Below are 27230 nucleotides of genomic sequence, written 5' to 3' on the forward strand. Positions count from 1 at the left end.
GCATCTAAAGGCCAACAAGACCTCTTTCTTATCTGTGCTTCCAGTTCATGTAATAACGTGGATGAACTGCAATTGATTAGATAATTCCTTATATTTCATACTGTCAAACTAGAATAATAAGTTCATTTCCATCACTACAATGCATTCATTTGCCCACCTGTCCTTTCATATTTTAACACCCCACACACATTTACACAGTATATGATAGAGAGAGATTTTTGAAGTAGGCTTTCCCAGGACTTTGACCTTATTCCAGGCACTTCCCTTATCAGAAGTCAAAATCCTTGTTCTCAGAAATTAATCTAATCATGTCAGTAAATGATTCAATGGTTTCCCTTTTTTGTTATGCTAACCAAAAATAACTTGTAATTTTTTTTTTGCATGATGAGCTCATTACCAAGTATTCTTCTCTTCCTCTTCTCCATGCCTTCTCCCCTTAACTCCTGTTGTAGCCAAATTTGCTTTCTTTCACATTCAACATGCCAGGAGTGACTACTTGTTCTATTTGCCAATGAAAGTCTTACTTTACACCTATTTTATCATGTTGTGTGGTAGAACATTTGATTTGAATATGTTACTTTTAAATGAAGAGGATTGATTAATATTTGCTTAAAAATAATCTCAGATAGGCTTTCTAGGCCTCTGCTTGACACCACCAACATTTTCCATAATTATATCCAGTATTATGCACACATGTAGGAAGCAGGGTGTTCATTTTAACACATTTATATTTTAATACTGCCAGAGGCAAATAATCTCTTTTTTTTCTGTAACCCCCTGATTAAATAAAATGAGTTTAAATATGTGGCTACAGACAACAAACTCCATTTCTTCACAGGTGGTATTGGAAGAAGTATTTGACACAGTTGCCATTACCAGGAACTGGGAATAAAAACCAGCTTTACCTTGCTCCTACTCATATCACAGACTGACATGCTTGAAACTATCTGGCCTCCAGTTGTTGTTGAAAATGAATGTTGAACTTGGGCAGGAAATAGACAGTAAATAAGTGCTGCTGATAATTTCTTTTGAGTTGGAATATTCTTGCTTCATATATGTGAGTATGTATATAATAAAATTAGATAGTTTACTGTTGGAAATTATCTGTAAAATTTTAAATAAATCATATTCCCAATATTGAGAAAAATAGGTCAATGTGTACATTTAATAAAAATAAATTATAGAATTTATAGATTTTTCTGGAAATTAATAGTAAACATGTAAGTTGTATAAATTTTCTGCATACATTTATCATCCATCCAAGGGTCTGTAATGATATCACTGACAACATAAAAACTGAAGGAATAAGCTGGAGGCATCATGATATCTGACTTCAAACTATACTACAAGGCTACAGTAACCAAAACAGCATGATACAAAACAGATATATAGACCAGTGGAATAGAACAGAGGTCTCAGAAATAATATCATACATCTACAACCATCTGATCTTTGACAAACCTGACAAAAACAAGCAATGGGGAAAGGATTCCCTATTCAATAAGCGGTCCTGGAAAAACTGGTTAACCATATGCAGAAAACTAAAACTGGGCCCCTTCCTTACACCTTATGCAAAAATCAACTCAAGATGGATTTAAGACTTAAACATAAAACCTAAAACCATAAAAACCCTAAAAGGAAACCTAGGCAATGCCATTCAGAACATAGGCATAGGAAAAGACTTCATGACTAAAATACCAAAAGTATTTTCAACAAGAGCCAAAATTGACAAATGGGATATAATTAACTAAAGACCTTCTGCACAGCAAAAAAAAAAAAAAAAAAAAAACAAAAACTCTCATCAGAGTGAATAGGCAACCCACACAATGGGAAAAAACGTTTTGCGTTCTGTCCATCTACCAAAGGGCTAATGTCCAGAATCTACAAAGAGCTAAAACAAATTTACAAGAAAAAAACCGATAACCCAATCAAAAAGTGGGCAAAGGATATGAGCAGACACTTCTCAAAAGAAGACATTTATATGGCAACAAACATATGAAAAAAAGCTAATCATCACTGGTCAATAGAGAAATGCATATCAAAACTACAATGAGATATCATCTCAGACCTGTTACAATTGGGATCACTGAAAGTCAGGAAACAATAGATGCTGGTGAGGATGTGGAGAAATAGAAACAATTTTACACTCTTAGTGGGAGTGTAAATTAGTGCAACCATTGTGGAAGACAGTGTGACGATTCCACAAGGATGTAGAACCATAAATAACATTTGACCCAGCAATCCCATTGCTGGGTATATACACAAGGAAGTATAAATCATTATACTATAAAGACAAATGTACATTTATGTTTATTGCAGCACTATTTACAATAGCAAGAAGACTTGAAACCAACCCGAACACCCATCATGATAGGCTAGAAAAAGAAAATGTGGCACATATACACCACAGAATAGTGGCAGCCATAAAAAAGAATAAGCTCATGTCCTTTTCAGGGACATGGATGAAGCTGGAAACCATCATTCTCAGGAAACTAACACAGTAACAGAAAACCAAACACTGCATGTTCTCACTCATAAGTGGGAGTGGAACAATGAGAACACTTTGACACAGGGAGGCCAACAGCACATACTGGGACCTGCTGGTGGTGGTGGGGACAAGGGGAGGGAGAGCATTAAGACAAACAGCTAATGCATGTGGGGCTTAAAATCTCAATGAGGGGTTAATGGGTGCAGCAAACCAGCACAGCACATGGATACCTGTATAACAAATGTGCACATTCTGCACACGTATCCCAGAATTTAAACTAAAATAAGATAAAATTAAATTAAATTTTTAAAAATCCTGAAGGAATAACAATTTGAAGAACTAGCATCTGTGTCAAATTTTCAGCACCTTGTAAAACACCCAGTTGAACATAGTGTGTAATATGCACACACACACATGCAAACACATTATATATTTAAATATATGTATGTTTCTATCTATGTCAATACAGTACTGTGAATGTAGCTTTTCATTAGGTCAAATACCTACTGTTTTAATTTTATTTACTTACATGACAAGTTGTTTTGGAATATTTATAAATTATAAAAGATTAAAATGTGCTAGTTTTTAATATTTTTTATTTACTCAATTGTAACTAACCTATGTTCCCCCAAATTAAATAAAATATTGAGATATAAAGAAATTCTAAATTTTCTTAAATACTTGAGATGTAATAGTTAAGTATTTTGCTCTTCACTAAAGCAGTTTATAATTTCCAAAAATAGTCACAATCCCTATTTTCATTATTATTTTACATCTAAATATCACACAGCAATGTTTTACCCTTTCACAGATATTATAAAATGTACGTATCCCCTTCATTTAGTTTCAAATAGTCAATTTAAAGTGCCAAATAAAGGTAATGAGAAAAATGTGGGATGTATACAGTGTTAAACCCCACAGCAAATGATACGCAAACAAAATGTTCTTTAATTATATAAATGAAATATGTACTGTAAAAATTATTTAAGATCCAAATGAGAGAAATTATGCTTCCCTGGCTAGCTCATATCTCCATCAAACATATAAAATCAGCAGCAAAATGCGCAATTACAAAAGAATACTCTTCTAAAGCGAAGACCATCTTTCTGTGACTAAGGTACTAAGACTCATGTGTCAGTACCAGCATTCTGCCATATTTTATTAAAGACAAAAAAGTCCGCAGGCGGTGGCTCATGCCTGTAATCCCAGCACGTTGGGAGGCCTAGGCAGGCGTCATTTGAGGTCAAGAGTTCGAGACCAGCCTGGCCAACATGGTGAAACCCTGTATCTATTGAAAATACAAAAATTAGCTGAGCATGGTGCTGGAGGCCTGTAATACCAGCTACTCAGGAGGCTGGAGCATGAGAATTGCTTGAACCCAGGAGGTGGAGGGTGCCGTGAGACAAAATCATGCCATTGCACTCCAGCCTGGGCAACAGAGTCAGGCTCCATCTCAAAATAAATAAATAAACAAATAAATAAATTACTAAAACAAGAAAAAATGTCTAAACAAAATAGGCTGTTTCTAGACAATTTTGTAAGTAGACCATCTAAGTATTTTGCTCTATCTCCATGATGTTAAGACAAAAGTACAACAAAAAAATTAATAATAGAACAATACTATGTTAATGTTTATTATTGTCCTCATATAAAAAACATTATGAATAAATGCAGATTGAAAAGAAGACTTTATTGCAGTTAAATTAAATAGTCCTTATTTTCTTGTTTTGCTACTACTCTGCAGGTTTATACCTTTTAGCAGGTCAAATTGACGTTTTTATCAAGCATCAGGTTAGTGGTTCACATTTAATTGCTTACATTTTTAGATAAATTGTAAACCTCAGATAGTTTGTAACTATGAATTTCAAATACTGGTAGTGCTCAGGCATTATAACCAACATTCACATATAAGTATTTTATTCACATGTAAAATGGTTTGTCAAAAATGACATTTTAAATAATGTCATTCAGAGAAGAGAATTTTGGTGATGTCCCTAGTTTATATTATGAAGATGATATTTAATGACTTCTTATAAAAATATTGTAAACAACGAAATTGTGCTCCAGTGTGTATGATTATGGTGCAGGACAAAAGAGATAGACACAACTACCCATTTAAATACCTTTCCTAAAATTGTGGATATGATAAATACTCTGTTTCTATAGAAGAAGAAGTAGAAAACATTTATATTCCAAAATAGCAAATCTTGTGAAACAGAGAAACATCAATTTTAGAACATATTGTTTTCTGTTTTAAATGATGTTTTAAAATATTCTATATTTTAGTATGTGGTTGAAAATTATAATCCCTATCCTTTTAGTTTGAATACTGTGACTAAGCGACAATAAAAAGTTAGATAAATTTGAGCAGCAGAAGCAACAAAATTTATAATGTTACATAAAACTATTGTCTTGACCTAAGTTGCCTGTGGGTCTCTCAAAAGTCAGTTTTAATAACTTTGTAAAAGAGAAGATGGTAGAAAAATGAATTTAATCTGGTACAAAAGTGGGGACATTCCTTTTGTTAATAACTAGAAATTAAAAATGTATCATCTTTACTATGTTAAAACATAATTTATTATTTTAATAAATTTTATTATTTACATTTTATAATATTTTATGAAGAAATAAATGAGGAAATATATTTTACAAAGTACAAAGTTCTAATTTCACCATAATATCAAATCACAAAATAACCTTATAAAGTAGATAGGGTCAATATTATTGCCACATAAAATACAACACAACTGTATCAAGAACTTTGAAGAATATGTGATTTAATTCTATGTGCAAGGTAGCCTACTCCTGTTTTATAGATACTGGAGAATACACAGGACACTTCTGTCAAAGACTTAAGTGTTCTCTCACATATTATACAGCAGTTGCATGAGCTAAAGAATTGTGTTGTTCCCCATCCCCCCTAACTTCCATGTAGAAGATGCCAATTGGTCCATGGGGATTTGTACACACAGTTTGGGTCACAGATGAGGAACTTCAAGCTTAGGCAACCCTAATCTTATAAAGAATCCGCTAAAGTCCCTGCCAAAACTTTGTCCCTCAGGGAGACATTAACTTTATCATCCTAGTTAGAAAACTAACCTGCCTTCTACCCTGTCTTAATTTTTATTTTCTATGGCTATTTGCTACATAAAATATATTTTAAAAGTTAGTTTCAGAAAACAGCTGCCATAAAATGTTTTGAAATGCCATTGAAAATCCCTACATCCCCGTACACTGAGATTTAAAAATGCAGGGCTCGTTAGCAGCAATGAATTATTATTTTTTACCATGCTCCAATGAAATTAGTAATTGCTTACATGTCTAGATGTGAGAGGCATTTTGTTAAAGTGGCATTCACTAAAAAAAAATATAAAGATATGGGATTTGATATATCAGATCTATGTAATATGATACAATATGACTTGTTACTTAAATAGAGATAATAAAAATGTTTGAAACTAATTCTAGAATATATAACCTTTGAAAAAGACTATGAGGAGGATTCTTAAAAATTTGATAATGTACATATTGAAATTAAATAACTAATTTTGGGGGGTTTTTAGTTTAGCTTTAAAGTCTAATTTTAAATCTAGCAAATATAATATATAATAATTTGAAGAGAGATTTGGATACAACATCTGTTATGAAGTTAATTTTCAAACCATTCTACACTCTAAATATTTTGGCATTAAATTATATATATAGCCATATGAGAAAATGACATAATGTCTCAACCTAGGTTACTATCTTATCATAAAGTTTGGAAATGTCAAAGCAACTAAAAACAACAACAACAACAAATAAAACAAGAAACAAAAAAAAAAAATGGTCTTCCCTCACACCAAATTTTACTCTTTTTTTTTTTTTTTGGAACAAAATGAGATACAGGCACGAACAGCATTTCTTTCCAAAGAAGCTTAGAACTTTACATAGTGCTTCATAATAGCCCCATTGTCTCATATTAAACTATTTTGTTTTAAAAAATAGCATTCCAGTATGTATAAGGAACATGGTTTTCAGAAGATGCTGTTTAGGTTTTAAGGGCTTCCTGGTTTTGAAAATTCAGGTTGAAAATTATCATATTTCTAATTTCTGTTCTCCAAAAAGTTGTGCTCATGACCTTAAATTCTAAGTTTATTCAATACATGTCCCAGTCAGTAAGTAAATGCTGAAGATTTGTTTAAAGGGTTCACAGCTATCGTTCTGCTGACAAATACATCACCTTATAGAGTGAGACTTAGGCATGGTTTTTAGCAAGTTTACCCATAGATTGTATAGATTATATTCTCTCTGCTGGCTGAAAGTTCATTCCTTTTTGTCACCACTGTTTATGAACTCAAGTGAGCTCTCAGTTTGATCAATTGAGACTACTTAATTCTGAATAACACTGAGGTGGAAAATATTTGACTTGGAGACTAACCAATATTAGTCATATTTCAATGTTAAGAATGGATCTCTGATGATCATAATATTGAAGAAAATTTAACTTAGGATATGACAACTTTGCATTTCCAGCATAAAATATAAAATTGGAGAAACTGATTTGCTACGAATGTGTGGTGAAAATGAATAAATATTATGCAGAAGGAGATATTTTTAGGCTTTTAAATTCATTATATTTATTTTATTATAGTAACATGAAATATTTAGTTTTTGCAAAAATGTTTGTCATTTCTAGAACAATTATGGAAGGAAAATAGATATGCTTATAAATAAAGATTGATATATTTATGTTATTAAATTAAATGTTTAGTAAACATATAAATACATAACTAATATCATCATTACCAAGATCTACAAAATATCACAGTACTCTGCTCCTCCAAATCCTTTTCTTCTTTGCAAAAGTAAATGCTACTCTGACTTCAGATATCACAGATTAATTTTGCTGAGTTTTAAACATGATAATAGAATCAGGTAGTAGGTACTATTTTCTTTAGCATTTTTGCTCAATATTATATAAGTAAGAATATTCCACTTTGTTGCATAAAACAATCCCAAGTTCATTGTCATGTAGCATTTGTATCTCATGAATACACAAGTTATTTACCCATCTACTATTTATAGTTCTTTACGTTGTTTTAAGATTTTTGACTGTTGTAAATAACTCATTAATATGTTTTCACCTCTTTTAATAAATACACCTAAATACTTCTGTTGGTTATAAACCAAGATGTAAAATCACTGAATTATTCACAGGACATATTTGTCTTCAGGTATAATGAGAGTAATCAGGTTATTTTAGTAACTTCTGTTTTAGGCTAGTTGTGCCAATGTAATTTAATTACAATTCAAATTTAAATTGAAAAGTTAAATTCTTTTTTATCTTTAAATATCATTTTTTGTAATTTTCCTGTTTAAGCCATGTGCATATTTTTAAATTGTGACTCTTTCAATTTCTTATTGATATGTAGAATATATTTTTAAATACTTCATTAGTTATTATTATAAAGATATCACAATCACTCAACAAATTGATATTTTTTTTACTGGTGAATTGTGATTAATAGAATTTACTCATTTTAATAATAATATTGAAATAAATATTTTTAAAATACTTCATTAGTTATTATTATAAATATATCATAATCACTCAGCAAATTGATATTTTTCTCTTAATGGTGAATTTTGATTAACAGAATTTGCTTATTTTAATAATCACCAAGCATTTTATGCCATCTATTGAAGAAATCTTTTTCTATCCTAAAATCATCAAGCCATAATCCTAATTTCTTCTGGAAATTTTAAGATTTTATATCACACATTAATATTACAACCAGTCTGTATTACACCTTCATCAGTGTAATACGTTGAGAAGTATAAAACACAAAAATTTTATTGTAGATTTAATATTAAACAAAAGAGAATAAAAATTATCCCCAAGGACCACCAATACTTTAAGTTTCATTTGAGGAGACAAGTGGATAACAAAGTCAAAAACAAACGTTTTCTTCGTTGTATCATATTTGTCTTCAAAACTTTTAAAATCAAACAATTCTCTAATCATGTCTTTTTTCTCCTTCCAATTGCATTTTATCTTCTATTAATGTTTAAAGAGTTTGATTTTTAGTGATGCACAAAAATATTTAACGATGCACAATAGTTGGTACTAAAAATGTAGCATGTATGTTAATGTGACACAGAATCCTCCTGGCTAGTTTTAATGAGCTAAAAATAGGACAAAGCAGAAACAAAAGCTGGCAAACCAGAACTGATAGAAAAAAAGGTAAGAGAGGAGATGACATGGGAAAATGAAGTAGCAAAAAAAGGAAAGTAAATAGAAGTGGAAGAGATGGTACTTAATTGAACACAGAGTACTGTGATATTTGTTTCTCTGGAGAAACAAATGGGAAAATATTGTTTCTATACAAAGCGATGATTTATTTTAGCAGTGTTTTATCATTTTCATTGTAGAGATCTTTCACTTCCTTGATTACATGTATTCCAAGGCATATTTTGTGTTTGTGTTGCTACTGTAAATGGAAGTGTGTTTTTAATTAGGCTCTCACCTTGAATATTATTGGTGTGTAGAAATGCTACTAATTTTCATACACTGATATTATAACCTGAAACTTTATTAAGAATAATTTATAAGTTCTCATAGTCTTTGGCAAAGTTTCTTTGGTTTTCTAGGTATAGAATTATATTTTTAATGAAAAGAAATAACTGTATCTATTATTTGTACAGATTTTTGTATCTATCTTTTTTTCTATTTGGATATCTTTTATTTATTCCTCTTATCTAATTGCTCTTGCTAAGACTACTATGTTGTATAGGAGTCATGAAAGTGGGCATAATGTCTTCTCTTGTTTTAACCTTTATTTAAAGAGGATGCTTCCAGCTGTTGCTCACTCGATATTTCTGCTGCGGGTTTGTCATGGATGTCTTTTATTATGTTGAGGTTTGTTCCTTCAATATCTAATTTATTGTTGTCTCTTTTTTTTTGTCAGAAATCATGTTAGATATTATTGAAAGCTTTTCTTGCATCTATTGAGATAATCTTTTCTGTTTTTTGCTTTTAATTATTTTTATGTGGTAAATTACAATTATTGATTTTTGTATGTTGAGCAAACTTGGCATCCCAGGAATAAAGCCTTCTTGATAGTGGTGAATTAACTTTGTGATATGTTGCTGGATTCTATTTACAGTGTTTTACTGAAGATTTTGTTTCTATGTTTATCAGGATTATTGGACTGTAGTTTTCCTTTGTTGTGTCTTTGCCTGACTTTGTTATCAGGGTGATACTGATTTTGAAGAATGAGTTAGCGAGGAGTCCCTCCCTTTCTATTTTTTTGAAATGCTTTCAGTAGAAAAAGCTCTTCTTTGTGTGTCTGGTAGAATTTGGCTGTGAATTCATCTGTTTTAGGGCTTTGTGTGTGTGTGTGTGTGTGTGTGTGTGTGTGTGTGGTTGATAGGCTTTTTATTACTGGTTCAGTTTCAGGACTCAATACTGTCTGTTCAGGGTTTCAATTTCTTACTGATTCAATCTTGGGAAGTTGTTTCCAGGAATTTGTCCATTTCCTCTAGATTTTTTAGTTTGTGTGCATAGAGGTGATCACAATAGTCTATGAGGATTCTTGTATGTCTGTGGGATTAGTTGTAATGTCACCTTTGTCATTTCCGATTGTGTTTGTTTGGATCTTCTCTCTGTCTCTCCCTCTCTGTCTGTCTCTCTCTCTCTCTTTTTTTTTTTTTTTTTTGGTTAATCTGACCAGCTTTCTATTGATAATATTTATCTTAAAAAAAAACAACTTTTGGTTTTGTTGATTCTTTGTATAGATTTTCATGTCTCAATATCATTCATTACTGCTCTGATTGTAGTTATTTATTTTCTTCTACTAAATTTAGGGTTAGTTTGTAGAAATCTCAGCTGCTTACATGTTCAAAGAGGGTGAGACACAAGAGCTCTCCCAATCCATTACAAAATGCATGTGTACCCTATACCTACAGGCCTGCCTGCGACCAGAAAATAATATCTTCTTCTTCTTTTCCGTTTTTTAGAAATTATTCAGATACTGCTTATTAGTAGCTATTCTCACCTAATTGCCCACTAGCAAAAGACTCTAGATAAGTAAATTCCTAGGGTTATTTCTGATTTCAGGATAGCGTGTGAAATAAAGCTATCCTGACCATCAACAATCCCGTTAAGCCCTATAACCTTTTCTAGTTTTCTCTTCTGCAGAACTGGGATGAACCACTGGAAGCCATCTTATGCTAAGGCCAGAAGAGGGCCTATAATGCTTGCACATATTTGACTTTGCCTTTTTCTAAATGACAAAAACATCTCCTCTCAAGGAGATAGAGACAACATTTCCTCCTGTTTTACTGCTTTAGCCACAGGAGAGATAATTTTAAGTGAAAAAAAAATCTTTATTTCTAAAGGAAAGTCTGAAAGACCACATTTTCTTGTGTAAAATCTCATCATATTTCCTTTATTATTGAAATTAGAAGCACAATCCCCTACTGTGATGATGAGTTGAGCAATTGAAATAAATATTATCCTTAATCCCACTCAAAATGAAAAGAGTTAAGAGAAATCTTTGTGCATCTTGATATTCTTTATCTTACCTACACACATACACACACCTGCACACATGCACAATTCATTCACTTATAATGCACACAGTCATACACAGAAATGCACAGGCATAGGCCAGAGACATATGAACGCACTTCTACAGCATGAATGCATTTTAATATGGCATATTTTGGGGAACAGTAAAAATGAAAAATACCTTTCAAGTTTTCATAATAAATTAAAGCAATATCATTTTTATGTGTAGTATTTTATTCCTGCTTTTTAGTTTCCAAAATAAAATAGAAATTTGACTAAGATAAATTTATTTTTGCAAACATGCTTACAAAATGAATATATTTTGCATATTATCTGCTTTGCACTTAAAGATTCATGAAAAGAAAAGCCAGGTTTGGTTTTCAAACAAAAGTTTAAAAATAGTACCAATAAGAGTTTCAAATAGTCCGTTAACAGAATATATTGATTTCTTTTTTTAAAAAAAGGTATAGTCATACAAACAATAAATAATAAAATATTTCCTAAGTTGTGATCATTTTACTTGCATGAAAACTTAAGCTGATATCTACTATTGATATCTGAACTGATATCTAAACAATACTTGCCTAAATCATATTTTGATTCAGTTATAATGGTGACTCTATAATTGGCACCAGAAACTTTAAACATTTCTGCTGTACTAATCAATATTTTTAATTTCAACAAAAATTGAACTCAGAACCAACATCTTCCAAAATAAATCACTTCAACAATGGTATATAAATAGAATCATATAGTATTCAACCTTTTCAGGTGGGATTTTTCTCACTTAACATAATGTTTGGAGATTCCTTTAGATAATTGTATATCAGTATGTTTGGATTGCTGAGCAGTACTGTATGCACCAGTTTTAACCATCCTTTGCCTTTTGATAGATATCTAGATTCTAGTTTTAGGCCATGATGAATACAGATGCTATATATTCATGCACAGGTGTTTTTGGGAGCATGTATTTTTATTTCTTAGAGAAAAATTCTAGTATATATTAATGTGTCATTAGAATGTGAATTATGAATATATGATATTTGCATGTTTAGTTTGTAAGACAATTCAAATTGTTTTCTAGAGTAGTTGTACCATTTTAAATTCCACCAGCAATTTAAAAGTAATACAGATTCTTAACCTTCTTGCCAGAATTTCATGTCATTTACAATTTTATATTTGAATAAATGTGCTGGGATTTATTTATTTATTTTAATTTGCATTTATCTAACGTTTAATGGAGTTGAAGATCTTTTCATATGTAATTCATTTACCATCTTTATGTCCTCTTCAAAGAAGTGTCTTTTCATATCTTTTACTTATTTTCTAACTAGATTTGTTGGTATATTTGTCTTTCCTGCTGAGTTTCGAGAGTTTATGTTCTAGATTCTAAAACATTGTCAAATACGTGATTTGTTATATTTTCTCCTACCCTGTAGCTTTTACTTTCTACCTCATAAAGGGTCTATTACAGAACAAAAGTGTTATACTTTAATAAAGATCACTTATCAATTTTCCCTTTTATGAGTTATGTTTTGTTATGAAATCTAAGTGTTGTTTTCCTTCCCTATATCCCAAAGATTTTTCCCTTTTTTTCTTGAAGGTTTTATAGTTCTACCTTCTAAATTAAAGTCTCATTGTAACTTTTGAGTTAATTTTTTTATTACACTTTAAGCTCTGGGGTACATGTGCAGAACATGCAAGTTTGTTACATGCATGTGCTGCATCCTTCCCCCCTTCATGTACATTAGGCATTTCTCCTAATGTTATCCCTCTGCAATCCCCCCGATCCCCTGCTATCCCTCCCCTAGCCACCCCCATTCCCCTGACAGACACCAGTTTGTGATGTTCCCCTCCCTGTGTCCATGTGTTACATTGTTCAATACACACTTATGAGTGAGAACATGCGGTGTGTGGTTTTCTGTTCCTGTGTCAGTTTGCTGAGAATGATGGTTTACACCTTCATCCATGTCCCTGGAGAAGACATGAACTCATCCTTTTTTATGGCTGCATGGTATTCTACGGTGTATATGTGTTACATTTTCTTTATCCAGTTTAACATTGATGGACATTTGGGTTTGTTCACATCTTTGCTATTGTAAACAGTACCACAATAAACATACGTGTGCATGAGTCTTTATAATAAAATGATTTATAATCATTTGGATATATATCTAGTAATGGGATTGCTGGGTCAAATGATATTTTTATTGCTAGATTCTTAAGGAATCACCACATTGTCTTCCACAATGGTAGAACTAATTTACACTCCCACCAACAGTGTAAAAGCATTCCTATTTCTCCATATACTCTCCAGTGTCTGTCTCCAGATTTTTTAATGATCATCATTCTAAATGGCATGAGAAGTAATCCCAATGTGGTTTAGATTTGCATTTCTCTAATGACCAGTGATGATGAGCAATATTTCATATGTTTGTTGGTTGCATAAATGTCTTCTTTTGAAAAGTGTGTTTAAAACCTTTGCCCACTTTTTGATGAGTGTTTTTTTTTTTTTTTTCTTATAACTTTAAGTTCTTTGTAGATACTGGATATTAGTCTTTTGTCAGATGGTAGGTTGCAAAAATTTATTTCCATTCTGTTGGTTGCCAGTTCACTTTAATGATAATTTCTTTCACTGTGCAGAAGCACTTAAGTTTAATTAAATCCCATTTGTCTATTTTGGCTTTTGTTGCCACTGATTTTGGTGTTTTAGTCATGAAGACCTTGCCTATGCCTATGTCCTGAATGGTATTGCCTAGATTTTCTTCTGGGATTTTTATGGTGTTAGGCCTTATGTTTAAATCTTTAATCAATCTGGAGTTAATTTTTATTTATGGTATAATGAAGGGATCCAGTTTCAGCTTTCCGCATAAGGCTAGCCAGTTTTCCCAACACCATGGATTAAACAGGGAATCCTTTCCCCATTGCTTGTTTTTGTCAGGTTTGTCAAAGATCAGATGGTTGTAGATGTGTGGTGTTGCTTCTGAGGCCTCTGTTGTGTTCCATTGGTTTATGTCTCTGTTTCGGTAACAGTACCATGCTGTCTTGATTGCTGTATCCTTGTAGTATAGTTTGAAGTCAGATAGCATAATGCCTCCAGCTTTGTTCTTTTTGCTCAGGATTCTTTTGGCTATGCAGGCTCTCTTTTGGTTCCATCTGAAGTTTAAGGTGTTTTTTTTTTTGTTTTTTTTTTTTTTTTTTCTAATTCTGTGAAGAAAGTCAACAGTAGCTTGATGGAGACAGCACTGAATCTACAAATTACTTATGGCAGTATGGACATTTTTACGATATTGATTCTTTCTGACCATGTGATGGAAAAACATCTGTTTTTTCATCTGTTTGTGTCCTCTCTTATTTCCTTGAGCAGTGGTTTGTTATTGTCCTTGAAGAGGTCCTTCACATTCCTTGAGTTGTAGCCCGAGTTATTTTATTCTCTTTGTAGCAATTGTGAATGGGAGTTCACTCATGATTTGGCTCTCTCTCTGCTACTGGTGTATAGGAATGCTTGTGATTTTTGCACATTGATTTTGTATCCTGAGACTTTGCTGAAGTTGCTTATCATCTTAAGGACATTTTGGGCTGAGACAATGGGGTCTTCTAAATATACAATCATGTCAGCTGCAAATAGAATTTGACTTCCTCTTTTCCTAATTGAATAGGCTTTATTTCTTTTTCTTGCATGATTGCCCTGGCCAGAACTTCCAATACCATGCTGAATAGGAGTGACAAGAGAGTGCATCCTTGTCTTGTGCCAGTTTTCAAAGGGAATGCTTCCAGTTTTTGCCCATTCAGTATAATATTGGCTGTGGGCTTGTCATAAATAGCCCTTATTACTTGGAGATATGTTCTATGGATTCCTGGTTTATTGAGAATTTTTATCATAAAAGGCTGTTTAATTTTGCCTAAGGCCTTCTCTGCATCTATTGAGATAGTCCTGTGTTTTTTGTCTTTGGTTTTGTTTATGTGCTGTATTACATTTACAGATTTACATATATTGAACTAGCTTTGCATCCCAGGGATTAAGCCTACTTGATTGTGATGGATTAGCTTTTAAGAAACAAGATTTAGATAGAAGTGAAATATTTAACAGATTAATATCTAATTTATTTATTTTTTTAAGTGCATGATTTTTTTCTTCATTGAGTTGCTTTTGAATATTTGTCAAATATAAGTTAGGCATTTTTGTGTGGATTTATTTATGAGTTCTCTGTTCTGTTCTCTGGATCAATATGTCTATCACTTCATCTATGTTGCTGGCTTCTTTAGCATCCAGCCTCTGATATATGAGTCAAAAAGAAATTCCAGGAAATTCACAATAATGGTGCTCCTCAAGTCTTTTTTTTTTTTTTTTAGATTTGAAAAGTTTTATTTTTATAAATTTAGAGGTATAAGTACAGTTGAGATACATGGATTTTTGAATAGTGGTGAAGTTTGGGCATTTAGTATACTCATCAACTAAATAGTATACATTGTGCCCAGCTGGTGGTATTTCATCCCTGACTCTGCTCTCGCTCTAAGACTGGTGTACGCATAGTTTGCTTCCATCTTTTGTTTTACCTTTCAAAATATCATGTCTGTTTTCTGTGTAAGGTCCAGGGTTTGGGGTTGTACTTAGTGACAGGAATAGAAAAAGGAATATCTATTTAATCTTTTAGAAATAAAAGCCATTTCCATTTTTCTTTTGTAGAAATGTGCATTAATTTAGAAATTTTTAAAGAGAATATGTCATCCTCATAGATAAACAAGACTCTTACATGAAGGGGTGTAAAACTTATCTTTCATTGTTAGTTTACTTACAAAATTTTAAAAAACATGTATGCACTCAACTCAAAATGAAATTTAGGCTTATTTGACTTTTATGGAGAAAAATATAAATCTAAGGCAAAACTGCAGGTAAATATTAGATTTTTTTTTCATTTAATGGTGCTTCATTTATTTAACTTTGCTTTTGTTTCTGTGCTTTGAATGTGATATCCAATATTTCAATGCTAAGGGCAACTTCAAGTAGTTTTTCTCCTGGTTTCTGTTAGAATTTTTACAGATTCAGATCTTATGCTTACATTTTGTTTCCATTTTGAATTGATTTTTTGCTGATGGTATAAGACCAGAATCTGAATTTAGTCTTTTGCAAATGAATATCCAGACTGAAAATTATTTATTGAAAAGACTATCTTTTTTTCCATTGTGTTTTCTTGGTGCCTTGTTCAAATATTAGTGGACTGCATATGGATAGGCTTATTGCTTGGTTTTCTATAATACTTCAGAGGTCTATGCAGCTGTTTTTATGTGAGGACCATATTGTTATGATTGCTATAACTATGTGAGATCATTCGATATCAGAAAGAAGGATGCCTCCAGCTTTGTTCTTTTCCTTTTCTTTTCTTTTCTTTTTTTTTTTTTTTAAGCTTGCTTTAGCTATTGAGATCTTTTGTAGTTTCATACAAATTTTGGGATTTTTTTATTTTTGTGAAAAATGTAATTGGAATTTTGATAGGGATTTTGTGGAATGTATATATAATTTTGGGTGTTACAAACTATGTTTATTATTTTTACTTTATTTTATTTTGAGGCAGAATCTCACTCTTTCACCAGACTGGAGTACAGTGGCACAGTCTCGGCTCACTGCAACCTCCACCTCCCAGGTTCAAGCGATTCTCTTGCCTCTTCCTCCTGAGTAGCTGGTACTACAGGCATAGGCCACCAAACCCAGCTAACTTTTGTATTTTTAATAGAGATAGGGTTTCACCACATTGGCCAGGATGATCTGGATCTCTTGACCTCGTGATCCACCCACCTCGGCCTCCCAAAGTGCTGGGATTACAGGGTCGTGAGCCAGTGTGTCCAACCTAAAGATTTTAACAATACTGATTCACTTAATTCACAAACACGGGATATTTTCTTACTTATTTATGACTTTTCCAATTTCTTTTATTGATGTCTTAAAGTATTCAGTGTATAAATCTTTTATATCCTTGATTAAATTTATTCCCAAATATTTTATTCTTTTTTATGCTATCATAAATGGGTTTTATTCTTGATTTCTTTTTCATATAAATTGTTTTGGTGTTAAGGAATATAACTGATTGTTTATGTTAATCTCTTATAGTGTAACTTTACTGAATTCATTCATTAGTTCTAAGAATTTATTCATTGAGTCTTAAGTGTTTACTACATATAGGATCATGTCATCTGCAAATGGATAAAAGTTTTACTTCAAGAAAAAAATAATCAACAAAAGTGAAAAGAGAATGGAATGAAAAAAATATTTTCATACTATATGTTTGATGAAGAGTTAATTTGCATATATATGAGGAACTCATACAACTGAAAAGCAAATCAAAACAAAAGAAAAAAACAAATAACCTAACTAAAAAATAGGCAAAGTGCCTGGATAAACATTTCTTCAAGAAAGATCTAAAAATGGCCAATAGGTTTACAAAAATATTATCAACATCACTAATCATCAGGGAAATGAAAATCCAGAACACAATGAGATGTCATTTCTCACCTATTAGGATGGCTATTGACAAAAAGACAAGGTAACAAGAGTTGTTCAGGTTGTGGAGAAAAGGGAGCTCTTGTACACTGTGGAAATCTAAATTGGTATAGCCATTATGGAAAACAGTATAGAGATTTCTCAGAAAATCAAAATAACACTACATAAGAGTCAGCAATCTCTTTTCTGGGTATATACCAAAAGAAATTGAATCAGCGCCTCAGATATATCTATAGTCCCGTATTCATTACAGCATTATTATAACAGACAAGTGCGGTGGCTCACTTCTGTATCCCCAGTACTTTTGGAATCCAAGGAGGGTAGATAACCTGAGGCCAGGAGTTCAAAACCAGCCTAACCAACATGACAAAACTTCGTTTCTACTAAAACTACAAAAATCAACTGGAGGTGGTGGTGCATGCCTGTGTTCCCAACTAGTAGGGAGGCTGAGGCAGGAGAATGGCTTGAGCCCAGGAGGCTGACTTTTCAGAGAGCCGACATTGCACCACTGAACTCCAGCCAGGACGACAGAGACAGGTTCTGTCTCAAAAACAAAACAAAACAAAAAATCAGACAAAATATGGAATCAACCTAAGTGTCCATGATGGATAAATGGATGAATGAAATTTGGACTTTAGTGTATGTTTGTATATATACACACACACAATCTTTGATGGCAGGCATGAATCTAGAAGACGTTATGTTAAGTGAAATAAACCACACACAGAAAGAAAAACAGTGCAAATTTGCATTATATGTAAAATCTGAACAAAGTTCAATACATAAAATGGAAGTAGAAAGGTGGTCAATCAGGAGACGAATGGGGAAGAAATGGGGAGATGTAAGTCATAGCATACAAAACTGCAGTTCTATTAGGATAAGTCTAAAGATGTAGAGCATAAGGACAATAGTTAATAATATTATATTATGAAAATTTGCTGAAAGTGGAGATTTTTGGTTATCTTAACATAAATTTTTTTTAAAAAGGTAAGAATGTGAGGATAACATAATTTTGTGGTATGTAATCACTTTACTATTATGTGTATATCAAAACATTATGTTGTATACCTCAAATACATAAAATAAAAGCTATTGAGTTTTTTTAAAACTCTCATTAAAATTGTATATTATAATATTTATGCCAAGGTTTAACACATATATGTATATAATATTAAATAAGACGTTATCTAAATGTATTATTAATTATTAGGATAAAAACTAATGGACATTCAGTAATTTGAGAGCTATATTGAATTCCACTCAATAAGCTCAGCTTCAGAAATTTAAGCCTTGTTTGCCACAGCCACTGCACCAGGCACTGGCTTTATTAAACTAAATGGGTGTTCTGATAATAGTGTCTAGAGGTAAAACCAAAAATTCTAGAAAGAAAGAAAAGTCATCTAATTAACTTAAAAGTAATGGTAATGCTACACATTTATTTTCTAATGTAGCTACATGCATAACTACAATTGTTTCAATTCCTTCCCTATATGCATATAAAATTTATTCCATATATATATATAATTCTAATGGAATGTCCTGGTAATTTTTTATTTCAATTTTATTGAATCATTTTTAGTATACTGAAGGGAAATTGTCACATATAATCTTAGTTGTAAACTCTATCATTAGAGTCACCTATCAATCAGTTCATCTTTAAAATGGAATCCCAATCCAAGGTATCTTGGTAAATAGCTTTCTGTCATGTGAAAAGAGAAATTAAGTGATTCATTTATGTCTAGAAACTTGGCTGATTTTACTCAGATTGAGCAACTGGAAAGAAAAATATGTCATACGCAGAGATAAAAGCTTATTATTCTGTGCATTTCTTTTCCCCAGAGAACTTGATTGTGTTTAAGAGGCCAGCGTTTCTCTTTGTCTTGCATTCTGTTCTCACACATTATGCCAGCCTGTCTTTTGAATACATCATCTCACTGTGCAGCCAAGTTGTAAGACCATCTGGTGCAGTTATCATTCCAGAAAACTGTGAGATTCTGAGAAGCAGTGATCTTCTCAAAACTGCCTGAATGAGACACTCTCACCTAAGTTAATAACTTGACAATTATTAAGTTCATCCAAATGTAGGCCATTACATCTAATATTTGACCTCAAGTTCTGTGCCATGTATGTGTGTGTTTGTCTATGTCTGTGTGTTTATTACAATGAAAAATTTGAATCTTGAGTGCCTTAATCCACACATTATATATATATAATCCTGGTCTAATTCTTAGGCCCAAATCTTAGGGTCATACTGATTTCCTCTATTTCTTATATATTCTACATTTATTTGTCAGCAGAATCTTTCAGTTCTAATTTGTGTATAAACTATGTCATCACTTAAACATTCTATTTGGTACTTTAGAAAAGAGATCTTACATATCTTTATGTGTGTATATATATGTGTGTGTATGTAAATATATATGTATACACACTAATTGTTAGACTTCATCTGTTACAACATTCTCCTGTAATTCCTCTCTGTAAAGGTTAATTTCTTGCATTGACCAGGCCATTCACATTCCTGCCCCAAATATTGTTGATATATCTACCTAAAATAATTCTTTCCTATACCTTCAAGTCACATCTCAAAGAACATACCAGCAGAGGTGTTTTTACATGACTTGTATAAAATAGTAATCTCCATTTTCTGCTTTTCTAAAACTGCTTTGCGTAATTCTATTTTGCTCATAGCACTTCACATCCTCTTACATATTATTTACCTAGTTTTATTAAATTTAAGACATCATTAAATATAAGACATACTGTTAGTTTATATGTGCCTAAGAGTGACAAAAAGAGCTCACAGCTAAACTATAATGTATAACTTTGCCATTGCTTACACATTTTATTTTATACTTTAGGGAATATATACATATATATATATATATACACACACATATACATATAAATGTATATACATTTTAAAATTATTAATATTGTGCATATGTTAATAGGAAAATAAACTGTTCAATGTATTCATAAAAATATTCATATTCAGAGGTATATTTTACTGAAATATTTACTGATTTAGCTTCTTTGATGGCCACATATCACACTATTCAATGACATACTTTGTGACATTAAATTTGGTTAAATATCCAGAGGTGAGGTTGCTGGATCATGTGGTAATCCAATTTTTATTTTTTTGAATAATCTGCATACTTTTTTCTACAATGGCTGTACCAATTTTTATTTCTGCCAATAGTGTAAAAATGTTTTCTTTTCTCCACATTCTCCATATTATTTGTTAACTTTTAAAAATAATTACTATCCTACCTGGCATAACACATCATCACTTCTATCTCTTTTATTAAATATATATGTATATTTATGAATTTATCATTTTTACTTACTAAACTACATGAGAACTAGCTTTTTAAAAAGGCATGGTGGTTAAAAGTATAGTGTTCAGAGCTTGGCTGCTTGGGGTCCAAATCTCAGTCTCCACCATTTGCTAGCTATGTGACATTGACACATCTCCTAAATTCTTAGTGCCTCCATTTCTCATAGCCTTATTGTGAGGATTAAAACAATTAATGCGGCTGGACCCGGTGGCTCACGCCTGTAATCCCAGCACTTTGGGAGGCTGAGGCAGGTGGATCGCGAGGTCTAGAGGTCGAGATCATCCTGGCCAACATGGTGAAACACCATCTCTATTAAAAATACAAAAATTAGCTGGGCGTTTGGCACTCGCCTGTAGTCCCAGCTCCTTGGGAGGCTGAGGCGGAAGAATAGCTTGAACCCAGGAGGTGGAGGTTGCAGTGAGCCGAGACTGTGCCACTGGGCTTCAGACTGGTGACAGAGCAAGACTCCATCTCAATAATAATAATAATAATTATTATTATTATTTTATTAATAATTATTTAATTATTTTTAATTTATTCATATTAATTTATATTTATTATTTATATTAATTAATATTTAATTATTTTTAAAATAATAATTATTTAATTGATTATTATTATTTTATTAATGATAATAATGATTATTATTATTTATCCAAGAAGATAACCTATAACAATGCCTGGCACATATTGAGGGGTCATAAGTGCTGTTTATTATTACTGTACTCTGTCTCTGCAACCAGAATATGTGAGACAATTGATTACAAGAATCTGATATTACTTACCTTTACATTCCAAGCTGGGTGCCATGTCATCCATCACTCAGTATTTGCTGCAAGAATAAGGGACTATGTTTGTACCCCATGCATCTCACAAGACTTCTATTCTGATTCTAGATTAGGCTTTTCTCCTGTCTCCTAATTTCCATAAGATTATTTGCCAGTGAAAAACGAATATGCTATCGAATTAGATCCTGTTTTTCATATTTTACTGTACCGTCAATGTTCTGAATGCTTAATTTCCAAAGAATTTTGAGTACTTGCTTTACATTAGTCCTCAGTGAGGCACAGGGAAGAGATATGGACATGAATGAGACACCAACACCCCTTCTACAAGTAATTTCGTGTATAATAATGAAAGTTTCTTCTATTCCTGTGTTAGGTTTTAAGGATACAAAAAAATTTTTTTCTTTGACCATTTTAATCAGCTATAAGCACCTCCAAGATGAGAGGTGACCTTCTGATCTGCCCTATTAAATATTTTCTTCGAGTTCGTGTCCTTTTTAGGGACATGGATGAACCTGGAAACCATCATTCTCAGCAAATTGACACGAGCAGAAAATCAAACACCGCCTGTTCTCACTCATGGGCGGGTGTTGAAAAATGAGAACACGGGGACACAGGGAGGGGACCACTACACACTGGGGTCTGCTGAGGGGAAATAGGGGAGGGACAGCAGGGGGTGGGGAGTTGGGGAGAGATATCATGGGGAGAAATGCCAGATATAGGTGAAGGGGAGGAAGGCAGCAAATCACACTGCCACCTGTGTACCTATGCAACAATCTTGCATAGTCTTCACATGTACCCCAAAACCTAAAATGCAATAAAAATAAATAAATAAATAAATATTTTCTTCATTAATATGGACATTACTCAATCTCAGATCAATTGGGAATATGGTCATCATTAGACTTATACATTGTATAAAGACCAGATGTCCATGACGATGTCCAGCATCAAGATTTCTACATTTTTATGATTTTTGAATGGTCGCTATGTACCCAGGATTATCTTTGGCATACTATATTTTATTTAATTATATGATCTTATGAGGTCAATATATCTTGCCCATTTTATAGAAGAGGGAACAAGGTTTCAAAGAAACATGTTACCTGCCAGACTCACAAGTAAAATCTGTTGTTACCATCCAAGAAGGGAATACTGATCTTACCTGTTAGTTCTCTTTAAGAATGTAGGAAGTATTTTAACTAAAGTACTAAGAGGAATTGAAAGCCTTTCAGGAGTGAAAAATTGTATGCCTAAGGAATGTTCCATTATAATGTTGAATATATGTGGTTCAAGTATTCAGGTATCTTGTTCAATGTCCTTAGAATGGTGTTCAAAAATCAGATCAAATTTTAATTATTTGTTGAATATTGAATGCAAACTTAGATTATCCAAGATAACGAGAAACTCTATTTCTTTGTTTGCAAAGGTTAGACTTCCCCTTTTCTCATGTACTATACTACGGGTTAAATTGAATACCCTCAAAATTCACATGTTGGAATCATAATTCCCAGAACCTCAGAATGTGCCTTTATTAAAAGACAGGGTATTTGTAGAGGCAATCACTTAAAATTATCTTATTAGATTAGGCCTTAATTCAATATGATTGGAGTCCTTATAAGAAGAGAAAATTTAAAGACAGACATGTGAATGCCACGTGAAGACAATGTGAACAGACACAAGATGATGGTCATCTATAAGCTTAAAAGAGAGGCCTGGAATAGATCCTATTCTCAAGCCTTCAGAAGGAACCAACCTTATCAACATCTTGATTTTGGACTTCTAGCCTCCAGAACTGTGAAAGAATAATTTATTTTGTTTACTTCATCCAGTCTGTGGTACAGCAACCTTAGAAAATTAATGTAGATCCTAAATCCTATTGTCACTGCTATTGAAATATATTTGGTATCTTGCCACTTCTAACGTCCCTTCCTCTCTCACACTGGTCCAAATCATCATAATCTCTTAACGAAATTATTCAACTGTCTCCTAACTTATCACTTACTGTCTACCCTTATATTTTTATTCTCACAAAGTAATCATATTGTTCCTTTGAATGCATATCGGATTTCTGTTACTCCTCAAAACTTGTAGAGCCTTCTCATACCTACTATACTAAAAATAAAAGTCTTTATTATGGCCTATAAGGCCGTCAAAAATGGCATCTTCTACTATGTTTCTGACCTAATCATCTTTCCTTCTTCATGTCCTCAACCATCCCTGGGCCCTGGGGTCATGTCCTCAACCATCCTTCAGGCACTGGCCCCCTGGTTCTTCTTTGAATGGGCTAGTTCTGTATTTGTGTCTGCCTCTGGCTTTATATTTATTGGTTTCTCTCCCTGGAATGCTCTTTTCGGAGATGCCAGAATAGCTCTTTTCCTAACTTCCTTCAAGTACCTGTTCAAATATTTTATCAGTTGAGTCTCTCAGTCAAATCTCTCTTGATTATACTCTAGAAAATGGCCTCTCATCATTCTCCACTTCACTCACCTAAATGTATTTCTTCTCTCCATTAGTACTTATCATTCTCTGACATATTATATAAAGATTTAAATAGCTCATAAAGAAATAAGCAATAATTTAAGCTGATATATGCTGTTTTCTCACATATGAATTGCAGGCATGATTAAATTTAAAAGGAAAAATAAATATTTATATGCCATTTCTCATGCAAAGCACTGGCGGTTTCTACCTTTTAAAAAGATGAAATAAAACTTATCGTCGGCCACCAGGAATCTTACAATCTAGGAGGAGATTGTGGTTTTAGAGATCTGATGGCATCTCTATACTCAGGGGAAGCATGGAGGATTCACAAAGGAGGTGAGTGATATCCGAATAGCTATTGGATAATATGTAAAAGGTCAGCGTGGATGAAGAAAAAAGGGCATTTTCATAGAAGGACCAACATGTGCAGAATCAAAGAACTGAAAGAAGGTGGCAGATGGCGTGTTCATCCAAATGTAGGTCATTATATCTAATGTGTGACTTTAAGTTCTGTGCAGTGTGTGTATCTATGTCTGTGTGTTTATTAAAATTAACAATTTGAATCTTGAGTGCCTAGTCCACATGCTATATAATATATACATATAACTCAACACATTATATTTATAAATATAAAATAATGCTTATTTCTGAGTAACTGGCTAATAAAAAATAAGCTAGGTGGCTAATATTTTTTGTCTCACTTGTCTGGATTTAAAATATGGAAAGTTTTTTAAAAGTACATTTTGTCTCTTTCCAAATAATTATTGCAGAGTAGTAGAACCATGTAAATATATCTATTACCAAAAAATGTTTTAACCGGGTTTTATTTTACAACACTAATTGAGTATTTTTGCAGAATATCTTTACATCTTCCCTTCTTCCTTTGAGTATAGCTACCACATAATCTCTGATTTATGATGGTTTCACTTAACAAGTTCTTTAAATTTTATGATTATGCAAAAGCAATATGTATTCAGCACATTCCTTGACTTACAATGGGGTTATGGCTAGATAAAATTATCATAGTTTAAAATGCAGTATGTTTAAGAAACACTCTTGATTTATGATATATTCAACTTGGATAGGTTTAACGGAATGTGACCTCATCATAAGTTGAAGAGCATCTATATTTAGTTATATTTTTATTCTCCAAAGGTGGTCACTTATTTAGTAAATATAAAATTGTATTTTAAAAAATTAATGAGTTAAAAAGCCTATTACTATTTAAAAATTAGATAGAGCATATTACTTTAGTTTTTTTTTTTTTTTTTTTTTTTTTTGCCAAGTGTAAAGGAATAAACAAGTCCAAAGAATTTTGGAGTTTTAAACATTTTTGATAATAATTCATACTTTGAATTCTTTCTGTTTAAATCATGTGATCTTTTATTTTACTTCTATAATTTGTTACGTTAAATTAATTTTATTTTGAGCATACAGTTCTCAAAGATGCATAATCTCCTGCAATGCAAAATAAAAAGCTAAGGCTGTAATGCATTTACGTTGATATCAAGTAACAGAAAATATTAAGATATTCTTGAAAAAAAGCTTGACACAGAAAAATCTTACCAATTCAATGTCTTCAAAAACTATTCAATGTTAAGGACTTCTTAAACATGAAATTGTCTAGTATAAATTAAATTGGCTCTTTCTGAATTTTAATCTAAAAGTAAATGACTAAAATTAGCTAACACAGATCTGTTCACTAAAGCATGTTAACCAAGTGTTAATTAAATTTTGTTTTTGTTTTGCTTTAAAGGATGGTTTTCATTTACAATCCCTAATATTTACTTCTCATCATATACCTAATTTTGCATGACTATCAATTCATGTATTAGACTCTGAAAAACCTAACCAGAATTTTAATTGGTTTGTTCTGGCAATGTAAGCAAAGAAAATTCACTAAAAGTTTATTGTTAGTGATTCAGAACTGAAACAACTGCATTTTGTTAAAATGGTATACTGTTCTATCTTTTGTTTGACACACGTAAAACACTGTACTTGTACTATCCTACTCCATCACATGGAGTTTTAAATAGTATCAATATAATCTGGTTGTTATCATATAACATTTTTTATTTTGTAGATGGTTTGACTCCAGTCACTGGGGCATATAAAAAAGTTCAAGTACAAGAATGATGCCAGCTAAAGTTGGAAAGCTCTCAATGCTTTAGAAAGTACATTAAAATATATTCCAACAGATAGTACTTCTGAAAGTCAAAGAGTATTCATTCTTTTTTGCATAACATTTAGCCAAACGCCCCTGTGAGAATGTTTCCTAAATTTTTCTGTTTTTGCATTAATCTTTTTGGCTTGTTTTGATATTTTTTTGTTGTCTTACTCTGCTGCTATAAAAGAATACCATATTGTCAGATGTTTGTTAAGCGACAACCCAACTATCAGTACCCATTGTCTTGCCTACTTGGTTTTATCCTTCCATGACAGAAAAAGTGAAACTAGGTAGTTTACAATGAACAGAAATGTAATTGGCAAGAGCATGGCACCTGCATCTGATAAGGGTCATTCCATGGCAGGAGGGTAGAATGCAGAAGTGAGTACACAAGACAGAGAGAAAACAACGGCCAAACTTTTCTTTTTCTCAGAAACCCACTTCAGGAGTAACTAGCCAAGCCTCATGATAATGACATTAATTGAGCCACAAGGGAAGAACTCTCCTGACTTATTTAGTCACCTCATAAAGGATCCAACTGTTAATGCTGTTACAATGACAATTCAATTTCAACATGAGCTTAGGAGGGGACAAACATTCAAACCATATCAAGGGTTCCCTTACGTTTAAGACAAGGCTTTCTGCATACATTTGAGATGAAAATGAAAATTTATTTTAAGAATACACAAAGTACTTTTAAAAATATCTAGAATTCAGTTACTGTCATTGAAAAGGCATTATTCTAGGTGGCCATTAGGCAACCCTCTAAATAGAAAATTTGGGAGCACTTCAGTTTCTCTAGAAAAATTTATATCTCCAGCCTGGGGAATGACAAATTATTGGTTTTATTTTGTTTCCTTTTAGGGAGGGAAGGTGGTTTTCTCAACAGTCCCAGATTTAATTTTTCCAGAG

The sequence above is a fragment of the Sapajus apella genome, unplaced genomic scaffold (genome assembly GCF_009761245.1).
Source record: "Sapajus apella isolate SASKATOON/1434 unplaced genomic scaffold, GSC_monkey_1.0 scaffold5, whole genome shotgun sequence".
NCBI classification, from domain to species: domain Eukaryota; kingdom Metazoa; phylum Chordata; class Mammalia; order Primates; family Cebidae; genus Sapajus; species Sapajus apella.